The 19,587-nt window shown below is 40.7% G+C and overlaps 1 long non-coding RNA gene across 1 annotated transcript in view; it reads left to right on the forward strand.

Moving 5' to 3' along the window:
• Nucleotides 1-6,599, forward strand: part of LOC131103126 (uncharacterized) — a 68,790-nt gene extending 62,191 nt beyond the window's left edge. Inside the window, exons 3-4 of the long non-coding RNA XR_009119562.2 lie at nt 4,061-4,109; nt 6,122-6,599. This is a non-coding gene — a long non-coding RNA (uncharacterized LOC131103126). The remainder of the gene's footprint in view (nt 1-4,060; nt 4,110-6,121) is intronic.
• The last annotated feature ends 12,988 nt before the right edge of the window (nt 6,600-19,587 follow it).

Here is a 19,587-nt window from a genome sequence, read left to right on the forward strand (position 1 = left end):
TGACTATTTTCTGCTTTATAACAGCACATTGCTGGCTATTTCTTATGAGTATTCTACCGATGCTTATAGTTTAGATGAAATAAGAAGGCAAAAAAAAAAAAAAAAAGTGTGTTTGGACCTGCAGACCTCAGCTTGAAGATGTAATCTGATTTGCAGAAAGAAACGCCTCGTTTCACATGACTGGTTTAAAGGGACCACTGGCGCAAGGTTGTGCCAGTGTCCCTGACTGGTTTTTGTGCCTTTTTGTGTGTGTCGGTGTGTGTATACAGCGGCCACTTACTTTGTGTGTTTGACAGATATGAGATTTTTTTTTTTTGGTTGTGTTTGAAAACTTTTAAATGAGCTTCATGTAGGAAAAGTCTCTAATTGAGAGGCAATTAGGCATCTGGAAAAATGTTCAGAGGGGTTTGTTTGTAAGTCCCTGTTTACACATCTCCTAAAGTGGCAGCTTTATTGTGAGCTAATGGACCATCAGAAATCATATCAAATAATTGAAATCATCCCTAAAGCCTCAGTTGTCTTTACGGTGCTACTTGGAATAAATCCCCTCGGATTCATCATGTTTTTTTTTTTTCCAACATTATCAGCTAGACGTGGTCCACCATGTGATTTTCATTGACGTCGATAAAGTGACTGACATATGTTAGTTGTGGAAAAGAGGATGCCCCATGCCATGGCATGTTTGTCTCAGCCATGGCATGTTTGTCTCAGCCGTGGCATGTGCGTCTCAGCCGTGGCATGTGCGTCTCAGCCATGGCATGTGCGTCTCAGCCATGGCATGTGCGTCTCAGCCATGGCATGTGCGTCTCAGCCATGGCATGTGCGTCTCAACCATGGCATGTCCGTCTCAGCCATGGCATGTCCGTCTCAACCATGGCATGTCCGTCTCAACCGTCGCAGCCATGGCATGTCCGTCTCAGCCATGGCATGTCCGTCTCAGCCGTGTTATGTCCATCTAAGCCATGGCATGGCATGTCCGTCTCAGCCATGGCATGTCCGTCTCAGCCATGGCATGTCCGTCTCAGCCATGGCATGTCTGTCTCAGCCATGGCATGTCCGTCTCAGCCATGGCATGTCTGTCTCAGCCATGGGATGTCCGTCTCAGCTATGGCATGTCCATCTCAGCCATGGCATGTCCGTCTCAACCATGGCATGTCCGTCTCAACCGTCGCAGCCATGGCATGTCCGTCTCAGCCGTGTTATGTCCGTCTCAGCCATAGCATGTTTGTCTCAGCTATGGCATGTCCGTCTCAGCCATGGCATTTCCATCTCAACCATGGCATGTCCGTCTCAACTGTCGCAGCCATGGCATGTCCGTTGCAGCCATGTTATGTCCGTCTCAGCCATGGCATGTTTGTCTCAGCCGTGTTATGTCCATCTCAGCCATGGCATGTTTGTCTCAGCCATGGCATGTCCGTCTCAGCTATGGCATGTCCCTCTCAGCCATGACATGTCCGTCTCAGACATGGCATGTCCGTCTCAGACATGGCATGTCCGTCTCAGCCATGGCATGTCCATCTAAGCCATGGCATGGCATGTCCGTCTCAACCATGGCATGTCCGTCTCAACTGTCTCAGCCATGGCATGTCCATCTAAGCCATGGCATGGCATGTCCGACTCAACCATGGCATGTCCGACTCAACCATGGCATGTCCGTCTCAACCGTCTCAGCCATGTGACTGACATATGTTAGCTGTGGAAAAGAGGATGCCCCATGAGGAGGCATTTGTATGTTTATTTACTCCTGAGAGTGTCCAGCGTCACAGTTGATTGTACCCGCCTTGTGTGGAGAGCTTATACGCGAGACGATGAAGCGGGCAGGAGGCTCCGATCCCATCAGGCGTGTCAGCAGGGGCGTTTTTTTCATAAGGAACTAATCTCACCACACAAAGGGGCGTCCGATATTAGAAAAAGAGCCCCTACCCTCCAGCTAATCAAGACCCGAGCAGCCCTCGGCCAGGCTTTGCCAGCCCTCTTAAGCATTACCTCATCTGGAGGCTTAGCCTAGCCACATGCAGCTCCAGTCTCCTGCTGTTCCACATGATAACTCACTTACCTCATGATCAGCGGGGGGGGGGGGGAATACGAAAGAGGATAGAAGAGAAATGGGCGCTGTGTCAGGTGAAGGTATTTTTAAAGGGATGGGAAAAGATCATGAGGTTGTGTCCGCTGTTTCTGGTGCGATGTTATTGCCACTCGGAAACCGTGCATTTGTTCCCAAGGAAACAAGGGCCTCAAAATGAATGAATGTCTGAGCTGACTTTGGTCCAACACTCATAGTTTTGGTCTTAAACATGTCTGCATAGAGAAACCTGCAACTTCTCAATCCAATACTGACTTGTACCTGTTGACCTTTACGTATAACTCCAACCAGCACATTTAGCATAGCTACAAAGGACTCAAACGACTCAACATTTTAGGTACAGCCAACCTCCGACTTGAAACCTTAGCTTCACATTCAGGATTGAGGTGATCTACTGTATGTCACTCATCAACGCCGGATTTTTGCAATGGTCCGTGAAGATACCAGGGAGAGTATGAGCCATGTGGTTAGCATAACGCCGCATTCGGGTGAAAAACACAGCAACAGGTTGGAAGGCTGGAGGGTCCAGAATTAAAGATTACATTACCAGACCATCAGACCATCCATTTGCGACACTACGTACTTCCAAGTAACAAGGGTCACCGGCCAATCCTAGACAGTCACAGTCGGGCAATGAAGAGTCTCCAGTTTGCCGACCGGGCATGTTGGTTGTGGGACTGTTGGACGAAACTAATATCTCCTGATTGTGAGACAAACCTACTAACCATTATGTAGTGTTGGAATGTTCATCTCAGCCATGGCATGTCCGTCTCAGCCGTGTCATGTCCGTCTCAGCCAATGCATCTCCGTCTCAGCCGTGTCATGTCTGTCTAAGCCATGGCATGTCTGTCTAAGCCGTGTCATGTCCGTCTCAGCCGTGTCATGTCCGTCTCAGCCGTGTCATGTTCGTCTCAGCCATGGCATGTCCGTCTCAGCCATGGCATGACCGTCTCAGCCATGGCATGTCCGTCTCAGCCATGACATGTCCGTCTCAGCCATGACATGTCCGTCTGAGACATGGCATGTCCGTCTCAGCCGTGTTATGTCCGTCTCAGCCATGTTATGTCTGTCTCAGCCATGGCATGTCCGTCTCATCCGTGTTATGTCCGTCTCAGCCATGGCATGTCCATCTCAGCCATGGCATGTCCATCTCAGCCATGGCATGTCCATCTCAGCCGTGTTATGTCCGTCTCAGCCGTGTCATGTCCGTCTAAGCCATGGCATGTCCGTCTCAGCCATGGCATGTCCGTCTCAGCCGTGTTATGTCCGTCTCTGCCGAGTTATGTCCGTCTCAGACATGGCATGTCCGTCTCAGACATGGCATGTCCGTCTCAGACATGGCATGTCCGTCTCAGACATGGCATGTCCGTCTCAGACATGGCATGTCCGTCTCAGACATGGCATGTCTGCCTCAGACATGGCATGTCTGCCTCAGCCATGGCATGTCTGCCTCAGCCATGGCATGTCCGTCTCAGACGTGGCATTTCCGTCTCAGACGTGGCATTTCCGTCTCAGACATGGCATGGCATGCCTGTCTCAGCCATGGCATATCTGTCTCAGCCATGCATGTCCGTCTCAGCCATGGCATGTACGTCTCAGCCATGGCATGTTCATCTCAGCCATGGCATGTTCATCTCAGCCATGACATGTCCGTCTCAGACATGGCATTTCCGTCTCAGACATGGCATGGCACGCCTGTCTCAGCCATGGCATATCCGTCTCAGCCATGGCATATCCGTCTCAGCCATGGCATGTTCATCTCAGCCATGGCATGTTCATCTCAGCCATGGCATGTTCTTCTCAGCCATGGTATGTCGGCTGGGCTCTGCTGTTTTAGTAGCCAGTCTCCATGCAAGGTGAAAGGTCATGTCATGTCTCATAACATTACCGATGTCTCGTGACCACAACACTACATATGAGGCATTGTTGGACTCAACGTTTTGAATAACATCCTTTCTTTTTTTCTTTTTTTTTCAGATGATATCAGGTGAGCACGCTGGAAACCAGATCCCATGGAGTTCCCCAGGTAATTAGGATCTGTAATCTTTCAGCGTAATATGCCGCATGATCCCATGTCGTCTTCTTATATAAACTGACCTTTGACACAACGACCCAAGTATGCTGCGCTCGCTGATCAAACAGATTGCAGCAGAAGTCTGTCTCAGTAGGATGCTATGAAAGTCAAGTCGTGACAGCGCCGTAAAGAATGCGGCGGCACAGAGATATCGCTTCAAACGCTCTCATCCTGCCAGTGGAACCCGAATGAAGATATGCCAAGATAGCCCACCGCAGCGTCGGTGACCTTCAAAGCACCTCGATGATGGACTTGCGCAGGGCTGCCAGCGGGCTCAATGAAGGCCACTGTAGACCAATAAGGGTAGACGTGGATGCTCGACCTCAATGCGAGTCTCTGTGTGTAAATGAAGGAGAACCATGTGCCTGTGAGAGCATGGCAGCGTGCCCGCAAACAAGTACAGGAGATGGGCTGATGAGGAAGGGTGATAGGGGCCGGCCCCAGGCATCCGTGGGCATGCTGAGGCTGGGAGGCAGGTTGAGACCTGGTTCAGTGTGCTGATGTTGCTCTGCACTGGATCTGCGCCAAGCTGTGAGGCATCACAGAAGGGAAAAACCAAATGGAACGGTGAAGGACGGATGTTAATTGAAAGGTAAACCTGAAAGACAATTAACCAGACGAGTAGCTTCGGGATGGTGCGAAGTCCATGCAGAGGAACGATCCAAACTTCGAACTAGACGGCATCCTCACAAGTGCTCGGCCTAAATGTTACATTGCAGTTTAGGAGATGCTACAGGGATTAGCAAAACTTTATTTTATACCATTGATGTTGTCTAGTGCTATAGTATAGTAGATAAGCTAACAAAATGGCGACTAAAGCCTCACTGACTAAATTCAGGATTCATGATGGGAAGCAACATGGAAGGCTTTCAGTTCATTTTCTGGAATCCGGTTGCGTCATCACGAGGGCCAGTGATTTGTATGCAGTTTGATCGAATAAGATCTATTTGGCTTGATGAATAAAAATAAAGGCGGCACGGTGGTCTAGTGGTTAGCACGCAGACCTCACAGCTAGGAGACCAGGGTTCAATTCCACCCTCAGGCATCTCTGTGTGGAGTTTGCATGTTCTCCCCGTGCATGCGTGGGGTTCCTCCCACATTCCAAAAACATGCTAGGTTAATTAGCGACTCCAAATTGTCCATAGGTATGAATGTGAGTGTGAATGGTTGTTTGTCTATATGTGCCCTGTGATTGGCTGGCCACCAGTCCAGGGTGTACCCCACCTCTGCTGGGATAGGCTCCAGCATACCCATGACCCTTGTGAGGATAAGCGGTAGAAAATGAATGAATGTGCACTTGGGGGGGCGTACAACAATGAATCTCACACACAATAAAACTAAAATAAAGTAAAATTATTCCAACAACATGCATGCTAGGTTAATTGGCGACTCCAAATTGTCCATAGGTATGAATGTGAGTGTGAATGGTTGTTTGTCTATATGTGCCCTGTGATTGGCTGGCCCCCAGTCCAGGGTGTACCCCGCCTCTCGCCCAATGATAGCTGGGATAGGCTCCAGCATACCCATGATTCTTGTGAGGATAAGCGGTAAAAAATGAATGAATGTGCACTTGGGGCAGGGGGGGCGTACAACAATGAGTCTCACACACAATAAAACAAAAATAAAGTAAAATTATTCCAACAACATGCATGCTAGGTTAATTGGCGACTCCAAATTGTCCATAGGTATGAATGTGAGTGTGAATGGTTGTTTGTCTATATGTCCCCTGTGATTGGCTGGCCACCAGTCCAGGGTGTACCCCGCCTCTCGCCTGAAGACAGCTGGGATAGGCTCCAGCACCCCCGCGACCCGAAGCGGCAGAAAATGAATGAATGAATGAATAAAAATAAATTCAAATTAAAAAGCTTATGGATGCAATTTGTACGTCTTTAAAACGTCCAACTTCAGTGTTCATGTATGTGGAAGTATTTTTCAATCATTAGTTTTGTGTATTATGTTTCTAGGAACAGGCTAAATCCTGGTTTTTGGACCGTGCCGACGTGCACGACCGTCCGCAGATGTTTTTATCCTGGCAAGACGTCAGACAGCATGTGCTACATCACTGACAATCTCGCCGTCAAGATCCAGCGTCAGCTACTTTTGGACGGGGGAGAGGTTTGACATAAACCCAGCAGGAACGATGCAGAGGATTCGATTTCGCGGACATTATGAGATAGATCAGTCAAGTCCTGTCTGGAAGCTGGAAAAGCGAAGCCGAGTTGGGTGAATGCGCTGTAAGCGTACCTTCGTTAACCACAACGGATGGACATATTGTTTGACTTATTCTACACTGAGCTTGGATTAATATTTTCCCGTGCGGACATCTGCTTTTCATAGCTCAAACGCCGTCCATGTCACATCTACTGTGTTATCCGGGATACATCAACAAGCGCTGGAACTGCAAAAGGAAAATAATCAGAAGTTAATCCGAGCCAGTATTTAGACCGCAAAAAAACGAAAAAAAAAAAAAAAACGTCACATGCTTTGAATTTTCATTGCCAATTAATCTGAACTCAATCCCTCGGTTTAGTGCAGTTGAAACAAAATGAATAAGCTGTCATCTGATGTTCAATGGAGTCATAAATGTTGAGGTTAGGATGTGGATTTAAATGCCACTCAGCTACTAAGTAAACTTTATGTCCCCAATTATGGCCTGGGGTTTGTCTGGAAGACATGACACTTTGCGCTTATTATTGTCTTTGTAATATTATTTATATATGTATTCAATTTTTGCTGTAATTAAAAATAATCATATTATGTGTTGACTTCTTTGCTTGTCTGCTTGGATTTAAAAACATCTAATCTTACATTTCTTTACCCCAAATAAATATATATTAACAATATCACTGAATCAATAATTGTAAATAAACAATGTGGATTTACGCTACTGGTTCTAGTGTGAAAAATATAGTTTTTTTTTAATTACATTTTCAGTTTACCATCATAAATGTTGTGCTGTCCTCACGACACGTGTGTTACACCCACAAACATGATACAAATCTGCAACTTTGAATGTAATAATTCCGCAAATGTAATAAATTTAACACAAACGTAATAAAATTTGCCCACTGCAAACATAATACTGAATTTCCTGCAAATGTAATAACTATTACATTTGCAGGAAATTATTACATTTTGTTTGTGGGCTTACATGTATGTTTTAGTTACAGTATATTATTGTATGTGTGATTTTGTGTGTTTATGGGGAAGAATTAACCAAAAGAAATATAATAATAAAAGAAATATAATAATAATAATAGTAATAATAATATTATTAAAACAATTGCAATTATCACAATTATGTTATCTTTTTAAAATAAATTATAATTTAATAATTAAAAATTCCTTTAATGTATTGAAATGATACTCTTTGAATAATATTTTTTCCACAAAAAAAAATTATCTTAAAATCCTCAAAATGAAAATGACATCTACACCTTCGCCGTCATTAACCCTCCTCTTGTGTTAGGGTCGACAACGACCCGTTTTACATTTTAATGCATAAAAAAAAATCACATAACATTTGTTTATTGCATCAAGGCTTTTTGATTTTGTCAGGAAACTCTATTATACAAAACCAAAAAAAATATTTTTTACTACATTTTAATATGGTCTGGTTGAAATTATGACCACGTTCTTTCAGCGCATGCTCAGATATGACGTAATACGCAGTTCGAGACGTTCTTTGGTTTTAAAAATGGAGGCCAGCAATCGGCACTGTACTGCTGCGGAAAGTTTGTTTTTAATCCAAACTAAATTTCAAGATTAAATTAAATTAAATTAAATTAAATTAAATTAAATTAAATTAAATTAAATTAAATTAAATTAAATTAAATTAAATTAAAAATTCGGGGAAGTCGGTATCACATGATGTTGATTTTTGTTTACGTTTTACTGCACATGCCCTGTTGACTATTCTGTTTTATTATAGCGGCGCATGTGGACAGGAGATTACAATATTCCTTTTCATGTATACTGTGTTTTCGGGAAAAGTCATTCATAAAGATTCCATTCGGAAAGAGGAAAAACTCATGTAAGATTTCTTATTTACAAACCAAATATTTTTATACTTTGTAGTGTGTACCTTTTCCCCATTATAGTAGACATAATAAGAGTAATAAGACATAATATACCGTTATATATTCAAACTAATAGCTAAGTGGTTTTCATGATCAGGAAGCTGCTTTTCTTTAGGTTCCCAACATTCCTTTGACAAATCCTCCAAAGAGTTCATACGAGCAATCAAATTTGCCAATGACGAGGTCATTGGCGTGTGAAAAAACTCAAATGTTTTGGAAGTTGAGCCTCATGACATCTTAATGCCATCTCTATCCCCCCCGCCTAAACATTAGCATGACCACAATGCACTTCCCTGCTACCCCCCCACCCCGTTTTATTTTTTTTTTTTCTCTCTCACACATACACACTGCAGAGGAAAAATATGACCTCTCTGCAGCTCTCAATTCACTGCACTTCTATAGTCCTGAATGGAGCGGCTCAACAAAAGGTGACATAATTTTCTCAGGGTTTGATTGGACCCCTACCCCCCCCCCCCACTCCACTCCCCCCACCCCATGCCATGGAATGACATCATGCGACCCAACCTCCCCCCCGGCCCCCCACCCCACTCTCGCTGATGTTCTTGGATGCTGTGTTGCCAAGACAACAGTGCAAGGCCCAGGAAATGGGGCAGTACTTGGCAGTATATAAACAGCTCGCCAGCCCATAATGAGCTCGGGCGGACATTCCTTTGTCCTTCAAAGTAAGCAATCAAGGACATGATGGAGTGAGACCAAATCAATTTGTGGGTAAAGTGCAGTGTCACTACTACTACACCATGTTGCCATAACTTTCTACTAAACAACATGCTAGGACCAAAACATCGAAACTTAAAATATAACAATTTTGTTGTTTTGTCACAATTAATCAATAAACATGACCAAAAGTATTATTATTATTATTATTATTATTATTATTCCTGAATTTAAAAATATTCTCACCGTTTTAGCAAACACAAAGCTAGATGCTAATCTATGCTAGCACATTCAGCTAACCCGAATTAGCATAAATTGCTAAAACAGAGTAAAACTAGTGGTTTCATAATATTCATTCATTTATTCATTTTTTACCGCTTATCTAATAAATAACAAAACAATCAATACACACAAGCTTAAAGAGTAATATTAGCCTGATGCTAACGCTAACACAACAAGAGCATTGTCGTGGTTACTAAACTTCAAAATCAAGTAATTATCAATAATTCTGCTCATACAAAGTGAAACTAGAGGATGTGTAACATAGTCGTAAAACACCACGTACTAAATATTCATTTGTGATTATTTTAAACAGTGAAATAAATGAAGGCTAATGCTAACGCTAAGACAACATAACAGGTATCCTAGCTTGGTCAGCCATAGCAAGTCATTAGCTTCAATGATGCCATTTAAAGGTACAAATTAAATAAAATTAAATAAAATTAAATAAAATAAAATTAAATAAAAATTAAATTAAATTAAATTAAATTAAATTAAATTAAATTAAATTAAATTAAATTAAATTAAATTAAATTAAATTAAAAATGTATATCACTGAACCAATAATCATCATAAATAATTGTATGATGAAAAATTGTCATATCACCTCGTACTTTGGTACGTGACAAAAATAAAATAAAAATAAATAAATAAAACATAAAAAACATAAAAAATATTTTTTTACTTAAATTATATTAGGAAAGCAGGATGTGAACAAATGTAACAGTAACTGAATGGTTACTAAAATAAAATAAAATAAAATTTTAAAGGCAGGAGGTGAACAAATGTAACAGTTACTGAATTTAAAAGTACCAGATGGAGGGGTAGGATTTAATAAGCTTTGCTTCTTCCTACTCCTTTTGGACATGTGGAACTGTGAACTGATTATGTGATGCATTCAATTGTAATCTGATGCATGTTCAAATGAAATGAAACCATTACCATTGTTGATGCGTGTTGATGAACACGGACTAATAAACATAAATGTCTAAAGTATCACGTTGACAAAAATGGCAATATCCACTTGGAAATGTTTTTAATGGGGATAATTGGAAGTGAGCTCGACATGCAGCACGGAGCCAAACCTCAGTTCTTCCAAAAAAAAAAAAAAACTCCTTGAAGCCGACTCCAAATAAAACGGAGCCGCATCTGAGGGGAAAAATGACACAGCTAACCGCTCGCCTGGAGCGGGTCCAGCTGTCATGTTATGGACGTATATTACACAGTTGTATACGCCGTGCCCCGTATAAAATACCTCTCTTTCCCACACGCACTCCTCTCTTTATCTTCACCACTTCACCACTTGTGCCACTCACTTTCTGCGGCTTACAGTCCTTCTTTCTCGTTATGATGTGATTAATGGTGCCGGTTCCTCCTTTCTGGGGCCCGTGTGGGACAACGTGCGTTTTTTGGGGCTTGGGTGAGTACCCGGGCTGGGTATCGGTTACCTCCGTAGGCAACCGCTGACCATGACGTGGATCTGCTCTGCTCTGGTGGGAATTTTTTTCACTCCACAGTCTTTCTACGGCCATTCCTCGACAGAGGTGATGAATTGTGTGATGGATTTACCTTATTTGCTACGTCTCTAAATCTGTACAGTAATCCCTCATTTATCACGGTTAATTGATTCCACACCTGACAGTGATAAGTGAATTTCTGGGAAGCAGACTGTTTATTAAAAGCGACACATTTCACTGTATATATCACTATATTGACAGTTACTATGGTACACATTATGTCATTGGATGCTCATATCACCTTGTACTTTGGTACGTGACAAATATAAAATAAATAAAATAAAAAATAAAAAACATTAAAAAAAAATTAACTTAAACTATATTAGGAAAGCAGGAAGTGAACAAATGTAACAGTTACTGAATGATTACTGAACGTCCGCCCAAACCCAAACCCTAACCAATAAAATAAAATAAAATAAAATAAAATAAAATAAAATAAAATAAAATAAAATAAAATAAAATAAAATAAAATAAAATAAAATAAAATAAAATAAAATAAAATAAAATAAAAAAGCAGGAAGTGAACAAATGTAACAAATTTATATCACTGAACCAATAATCGTCATAAATAATTGTATGACGAAAAATTGTATGGTCATATCACCTCGTACTTCGGTACGTGACTAAAATAACATGAAATATAAATAAATAAATAAATAAATAATAAAAACGTAAAAAACAATTTACATAAATTATATTAGGAAAGCAGGATGTGAACAAATGTAACAGTAACTGAAATTAAATTAAATTAAATTAAATTAAATTAAATTAAATTAAATTAAATTAAATTAAATTAAATTAAATTAAATTAAATTAAATTAAATTAGAAAGGCAGGAAGTGAACAAATGTAACAGTTACTGATTGTAAAAGTACCAGATGGAAAGGTAGGATTTAATAAGCTTTGCTTCTTCCTACTCCTTTTGGACATGTGGAACTGTGAACTGATTATGGGATGCATTCAATTGTAATCTGATGCATGTTCAAATTAAATTAAACCATGACCATTTTGGCAAGCATTCTAATATATAATATAATAATTCTACAAATTATATTGTTTGTCTGGGGCTGCCCGAGTGCTGCCCCGGCAATGGGGAGCTGTGGTTAATGGCAAGGAACCCTCCCTTGGGATGCTGGTTTTCCACCATGACGACAGGCCCAAGATGACCACTGATTTATTTCTTATTTATGTCAATGACGTGGAAATGTGTGATGATGCATTTTTGTGGGATGCATTTTGGGCCTGGGGGAGGAACTATATTAAAATAAACATCAGGGAGAGACCAATTTAGGTCAAAGACTTCCCATGTCACTGCTGGGGGGGGGGTGACTGTCAAGGTGACGTAGATCAGGCAGTTTCATGGCGAAGCATCTCTCCATCTGGGCAAGCACCCTCTCCATCCCGCTCTTAATCCCCCATTGAGATGTGGAGGGGGTGACCGGGGATGACGATGATGGGGTGGGGGGGTTGGGGGGGGCAGGCTAAAGGCTCCGCTGACGTCCATGGGAATGTGCGGATCCATTCAGCGGTAATTATCAGCATCAATGCCGAGAGGCAGTGTCAAGGCGTGGGGATTGGGGCAAGGGGGTGTGGGAGAGTTTTGAGAGGTGGGGAGGGTGGGGTAAAGGAAGGGGAGGGGGCGGTGTCGCAGACAAATATCACCACAGAACAGGAAAGGTGGAGACGAGCAAGAAGTCTACTGTCATTAAAGATGATATGAGCTTGACCTCGGGACAAGGTCATAGACTGCCGCTTCTGTGACAGGCCTGGATTCAACCAGCGTGGGTCACATCATGAAAAATTAAAGGATTCCATTTGTAGATATGCTGAAAATATGTTTAAAAATAACTGCATTTGCTTTGTCACGTAGGTGAAAAATTATTCAATAATATTTTTCTAATTTTTTAATGTTAATTTTTTCCCCATGATAATATAAATTTTCCCAAACTAATTTTCCACATAATACAACTTTTTTTACAACAAAAATTATATTATTTTTATTTTTATTTTATTTTATTTTATTTTATTTTATTTTATTTTATTTTATTTTATTTTATTTTATTTTATTTTATTTTATTTTATTTTATTTTATTTTATTTTATTTTTATTTTGAATGTATTTTCTATAAGCAAAAAAAAACAATTAGCCATGGGTGACAAAAGGACTTAACGATGCTGGAGCCTATCCCAGCTGTCTTGGGACGAGAGGCGGGGTACGCCCTGTACTGGTGGCCAGCCAATCACAGGACACATATAGACAAACAACCATTCACACTCACATTCATACCTATGGACAATTTGGAGTCGCTAATTAACCTAGCATGTTTTTTGGAATGTGGGAGGAAACCGGAGTACCCACAGAAAACCCAGAGATGGCCGAGGGGGGAATTGAACTCGGGTCTCCTAGCTGTGAGGCCTGCACACTAACCACTCGCCCACCGCGCAGCCCGAAGAAACATACTATACAGGAAATTGAACATTCAACTGACTAAAGAAGCGGAAAGAACTATTAGTCAAGTATAAAAATTAGCTTCTTTCTACTCCTTTTGAATTATATTTTTATAATTATATCATTATAGGCCACAGGCCAATAATAAATATAAATATTTTGACTGTTTTCTCATAATTTTATAGCTTTTTTTTTGCAACTTAAGCTTTTATTATTAAAGTCTGCAGGTGACAAATGGCCCCCGGACCGCACTTTGGGCACCACAGGGCTAGTCACTTCCCATCTCTCTATTCCAAGTGGCTTCTCCCATCCCAACAAGTTGCTGTTGCGTCATTTGCCTCGTTAAAAACACGCACTTCGGTCTCCGTATGTGTGAGAAAACCTGCGCACTCGCATGCGTACATCATAAAAGTCCACAGTGGGTGGTTCAAACCCCCCCCCCCTCCGCCCTTCCAACCAACCCCCCCACTCTGTCCCTCATCATACATCATCACCCTGACAGCCCATTTCACTCCTGGATTCAGAATTCCAGCTGAGACACCACCTCAAACACTCCCCACGTCAGCAGCGGGCCCCGACGAACACCAGGTTTGAATTCCCGCCGACGCGCCGCGAATCCGTCCAAACTGGGGGGGAAATTATGACAAATATTTTCTTCTTCTTTTTTTTTTTTTTTTTTTAAATCTTCATCCTTTTCTACACTTGAAAAATACCAAAATATTCCAACGGAGAGCTTTTAATAGCGTGACCTTTCCTGATTGGCAAGGAAAGGAATATTAGATTGAAATAGCAGGCTGTAAAACATTGAAAGGTCCCGTTTTTTTTTTTTGCATACCTTAGTTGCTCATTTTTTGTCTGGAGGGTTGAAAGGAGGGTCAAGTCAAAGGTCGGCTTGTTTGGATGTGTGAGGAGTTTACCTCGGGAAAAGGAGACGTCTCATTATGCTGCTGATGGATTTAGACACAAGCTGTCGGAATGTCGCAAAACGCTGTTTGCATGTTAAAATAACACAAAAATCGTTTTTTCGATTTTTTTTTTCAAACTGTTCGACACTTCCTCGCTTAGGGAAAACACCGACCCCGTGACCCGGTCTCATAAAAGTTCTTTTTTACACACTGGGCTTGAATTTCGTCTTCCGATGCCTAGAGTTGACAGCAGAGTGCGGAACAACGAGAAGCAAAGGCGGCCATCGATCACGATGAAAGGACAAACAAGATAGCGTTGGCCGTTCGCTCGCTCCACGATGGATCACGCAGATCTGTCCGTCTCGGTTTTGACATAATCAACGCCGCAGACTGAAGCATGACCTGCTATCCACCAACACAAATGACGTTCCAAGTCATCCTGATTTGGGAATTATTCACATTCACAATTCACTCTGGTTTGGATTTTCAACTGAAGCCTTGTCTTCTTATTTCCGTCAACTCCATTTTTAGCCAAAAAATGTGTGATCTTATCAGAGAGGCCAGGATTGATGCCCGAGTCTATCCCATGCTCCAAAATTTCCAAATATTGTCCTGAAGGGTCGAGTACGCCTACTTTGATCACATTTTGTTTATAAAATATTACAACTAATGTCATCTAGGTTAACTTAATATATATATTTTTAGCAATATTTCATTTTTGGGTTACAGGTGACAAAGTAAACAAAGTTGAACCTCGGTTAGCATACGCCTCGGTGAACATTACGTCAAAAATGTACTCAAAATTTCATGTAATTTATTATATTATTAGCACAATATGTGAGTCCAATTGTTTTCGTAGTGTATCTTTATTACAAAATGTTAGCATGTTAGCATTGTCAGCATAAAACAGCACTTTCAGTCTTTGATCTTCCTCTTTTGGTACACAAACCATACTTGGTGATGCCTCGGTTAGCATCGTTTTTAGCTTAAGTCAAAAATGTGCACAAAATTTGCATACAGTTCTCATTTCGTATACTGGATTACATTATTAGAACAATAGCATGTTAGCATTGTCAGCGTAAAACAGCACTTTCAATGCTGGGTCTTCAACCTTCGTCTTTGTCTTAGACCTTCTTCTTTTGGAATACAAACCATTTTGTGAGTCCAACTGTTTTCGTAGCGTATCTTTATAACAAAATGTTAGCATGTTAGCATTGTCAGCATAAAACAGTACTTTCAATGCTGGGTCTTCAACCTTTGTCTTTGTCTTAGACCTTCCTCTTTTGGAATACAAACCGTACTTGGTGATACCTTGGTTAGCATCGTTTTTAGCTTACGTCAAAAATGTACACAAAATATGCATACAGTTCCCATTTTGTGTACTGTATTACATTATTAGAACAATAGCATGTTAGCATTGTCAGGATAAAGCAGCACTTCAATGCTGGGTCTTCAACCTTTGTCTTTGTTTTAGACCTTCCTCTTTTGGAATACAAACCATACTTGGTGATGCCTCGGTTAGCATCGTTTTTGGCTTAAGTCAAAAATATAAACAAAATTTGCATAGAGTTCCCATTTTGTGTACTGTATTACTTTATTAGAACAATATGTGAGTCCAACTGTGTCCGTAGCTTTATTTCAAAATGTTAGCATGTTAGCATTGTCAGCATAAAACAGCACTTTCAATGCTGGGTCTTGAACCTTTGTCTTTGTCTTAGACCTTCCTCTTTTGGAATACAAACCATACTTGGTGATGCCTCGGTTAGCATCGTTTTTGGCTTATGTCAAAATATAAACAAAATTTGCATACAGTTCCCATTTTGTGTACTGTATTACATTATTAGAACAATAGCATGTTAGCATTGTCAGCATAAAACAGCACTTTCAATTATGGGTCTTCAACCTTTGTCTTTGTCTTTGATCTTCTTGTTTTGGAATACAAACCATACTTGGTGATGCCTTGGTTAGCATCGTTTTTGGCTTATGTCAAAAATGTACGCAAAATTTGCATACAGTTCCTATTTCATGTACTGTATTATATTATTAGAACAATATGTGAGTCCAACTGTTTTCGTAGCGTATCTTTATAACAAAATGTTAGCATGTTAGCATTGTCAGCATAAAACAGCACTTTCAATGCTGGGTCTTGAACCTTTGTCTTTGTCTTAGACCTTCCTCTTTTGGAATACAAACCATACTTTGTGATGCCTCAGTTAACATCGTTTTTGGTTTACGTCAAAAATGTACGCAAAATTCCCATTTCGTGTACTGTATTACATTATTAGAACAATAGCATGTTAGCATTGTCAGTATAAAACAGCACTTTCAATGCTGGGTCTCCAACCTTTGTCTTTGTCTTAGACCTTCCTCTTTTGGAACACAAACCAAACTTACAGTATATCTCAAATTGTGAACATCCAGCAGCAACTCAAAATTTTGGCATGACTACTATTTTGATTTAAAAAATACACAGAACCAATTGGACAAATTTTGTCAAGAAACATTTGTTTACTCTGCGAGAGGCGGCCTGAACTAGAAATGTAATTTTCACGAATTTACCATTCACTTTCAAAAATCGAACAATGTAGCGCATGATTACAAAGTTGCTGAATCATGTCTCAGACCTTTTAATCCTCATTTGAAATGTTCTAAACCAGGCTGTGTTTAATTCTGTTAGAATTAGTCACAGGGTGTTGTTGTGATGAGCTGCGGGCAACACTAGCCATCGAGCAAAAAGAGCGTCAACACGAGTTTCCCGACGTACTGTACCGCCATCCGTTACACGTACTATATGTGTCGGTCATGCCCACCATCTGAATAGCAGACTAAGGTTCGTCAGGGCCTCCACATCTGATGGCTTGCAGGTGCACAAGCTAACACGGTGACTGAAGCCTTGCAACAGTGTCTGGGTGGTAGGGGTGGAAGTGCAGTGGAGATAATCCCCTCGGCTTTTCCCCCTTAAGTCCTCTGCACGTTGGGCAGATCAGGGGGAGTGAAAGGTGGGTGGGTTGGTGCAACCCCGTGGCAGTCACCCGACCCCGTCGTTGTCCACCTGACCAGCGTGCACAGTCGCACTGGAAGCTGCATTGGCCAAACCAATGAAGTACAAAGTGCTTTAATAGTGTAAAAGAGGGTCCTAAGTGGAACAGAGGCGGCGTGGGCTCAGAGGACCCTTGCAACCTGATTTTTGCAACTTAATAATACAATATTGACAATTTCATCTTTGTGCAACTCAAATGACATTTTGTGGGGTTTTATTTTTGTAAAATGTTTTTTTCTTATTAATATTTATATATATAATATAATATAATATTTTGACTTTATACTTGGGAAATCACTCATCTTTTTTTTTAGTTTTTTTTCTAAAATTATATTTTCAGAATACGCCTCCACCCATAAATGTCCCCTTGGCCGTGTTTTGGACACCCCTGATTAGCCACCTGCTAACGCTAACACAACCATAAGAGAGTGTCCTAAGTGGAACAGAGGCGGCATGGGGTCAGGGGGACCCCTGCAACCTGATTTTTGCAACTTTGTTTTTTTGTTTACTTATCATAATAATACAATTATCTCGTATTATTTTTATCTTTTTTTATCTTTTTTATTTTTTATTTTCACAATCCAGGTTTTATTTTTGTTAAAATTATGTTTTTCTTAATAATATAATATAATATAATATAATATAATATAATATAATATAATATAATATAATATAATATAATATAATATAATATAATATAATATAATATAATATTTTGACTTTATACTTGTGAAATCAATTCAGATTGTTCAATTTTTTTTTTTTTTTTCTAAAATTTTATTTTCAGAATACGCCTCCACCTGTAAATGTCCCCTTGGCCGTGTATTGGACACCCTTGATTAGCCACCGGCTAATGCTAACATAATAATAATTGTCATAATAATACAATATTGACAATTTCATCTTTGTGCAACTCAAATTACCTTTTATCTTCACAATATCACAGGGTTTTATTTTTGTAAAATGATTTTTTTTCTTATTAATATATATATATAATATAATATAATATTTTGACTTTATACTTGTGAAATCAATTCAGATTGTTCAATTTTTTTTATTTTTTTTCTAAAATTTTATTTTCAGAATACGCCTCCACCCGTAAATGTCCCCTTGGCCGTGTTTTGGACACCCCTGATTAGCCACCGGCTAACGCTAACATAATAATAATTTTCATAATAATACAATATTGACAATTTCATCTTTGTGCAACTCAAATTACCTTTTTATCTTCACAATATCATGGGGTTTTATTTTGGTAAAATGAATTTTTTTCTTATTAATATGTATATATAATATAATATAATAATATAGAAATATAATATAATATTTTGACTTTATACTTGTGAAATCAATTCAGATTGTTACATTTTTGTTAAAATTTTTGTCTAAAATTATACTTTCAGAATACGCCTCCACCTGTAAATGTCCCCTTGGCCGTGTTTTGGACACCCTTGATTAGCCACCAGCTAACGCTAACACAACTATAAGACAGTGTCCTAAGTGGAACAGAGGCGGCGTAGGGGTCATCGGGTTAATGTGTTCAATATGGCTGCGACAACGGGGAGAGATAAAGATGATAGGTTAACCCCGGGAGGTCAGAAGGTCCCGGAACCTTAGAGCCCTTATTGCAGTCCGAAAGAGACCCCGAGGAGAGACCCTTGCAACCCACACACTGGCCTGCAATGCGGGTGGGAGCACCAGCTGACAGGATGTGCTCATTCCCGGGATACTTTTCACTCGTCTTCCACCCAACATATGTCCACGCCATGCCTTTTTCATCCAAGAGAGAGAGACCAGAAAGACGTGACGGCAGCATTACAGTTAATGACACCCCGTTTTACCGCAAAGCGCCAATAAAGCGAGGTCGCTCACAACCTCGCTGTAACCTCGCCATCTTCCGTCATTAGAACGCTTATCATGTGACACGGGAGGCTTGGCTGCAGCATTCAAGCCGCAAGTTTTTGCACGGCAAAACTGAAGGTTCGGTTCTGTGACAGTCTTCCAATGCGGACCACCATGATGGCGTCCGTTTTTTTTGCACCGACTGGGAGCCAAATGTGGGAATAGAGCATCAAAAATAGGAGGAGACAGCTCTACTAACGGGAAAATCTTTCCCAAAGAGCAATTTGACTTGAATTGTTTGGGAAAATTCTGCTTTCTCACGGTGACAAACACCACCAAAATGAGTGTTTCTTCAATGTGGGCTTCTATTGTGCTCTCATGAGTCGGGTGTTATGTTACCTGTGAAAAGGAGTCAGTGGGATTCTTCACCGCTGATACCTCTCAGGTGGAGCATGCAAAGGTTTAGGAGGGGGGGTAATTATACAACAGAAGTAAGTGATAGGCGGTGGAGTCATCAGTGGAAGGTGGCCATGCATAGAATGACTCGAAATAGGGTGTCCAAACCTGGGGTCAGCTGGGATAGGCTCCAGCTCACTTGTACTGCCAATTCTTTTCTATAAGGTTCCATTAACTGGCGCAATAATAC

The sequence above is a fragment of the Doryrhamphus excisus genome, linkage group LG16, assembly GCF_037039965.1.
Source record: "Doryrhamphus excisus strain RoL-2023G ecotype Guam linkage group LG16, RoL_Dexc_Guam_v1.1, whole genome shotgun sequence".
Taxonomy (NCBI): Eukaryota; Metazoa; Chordata; class Actinopteri; order Syngnathiformes; family Syngnathidae; genus Doryrhamphus; species Doryrhamphus excisus.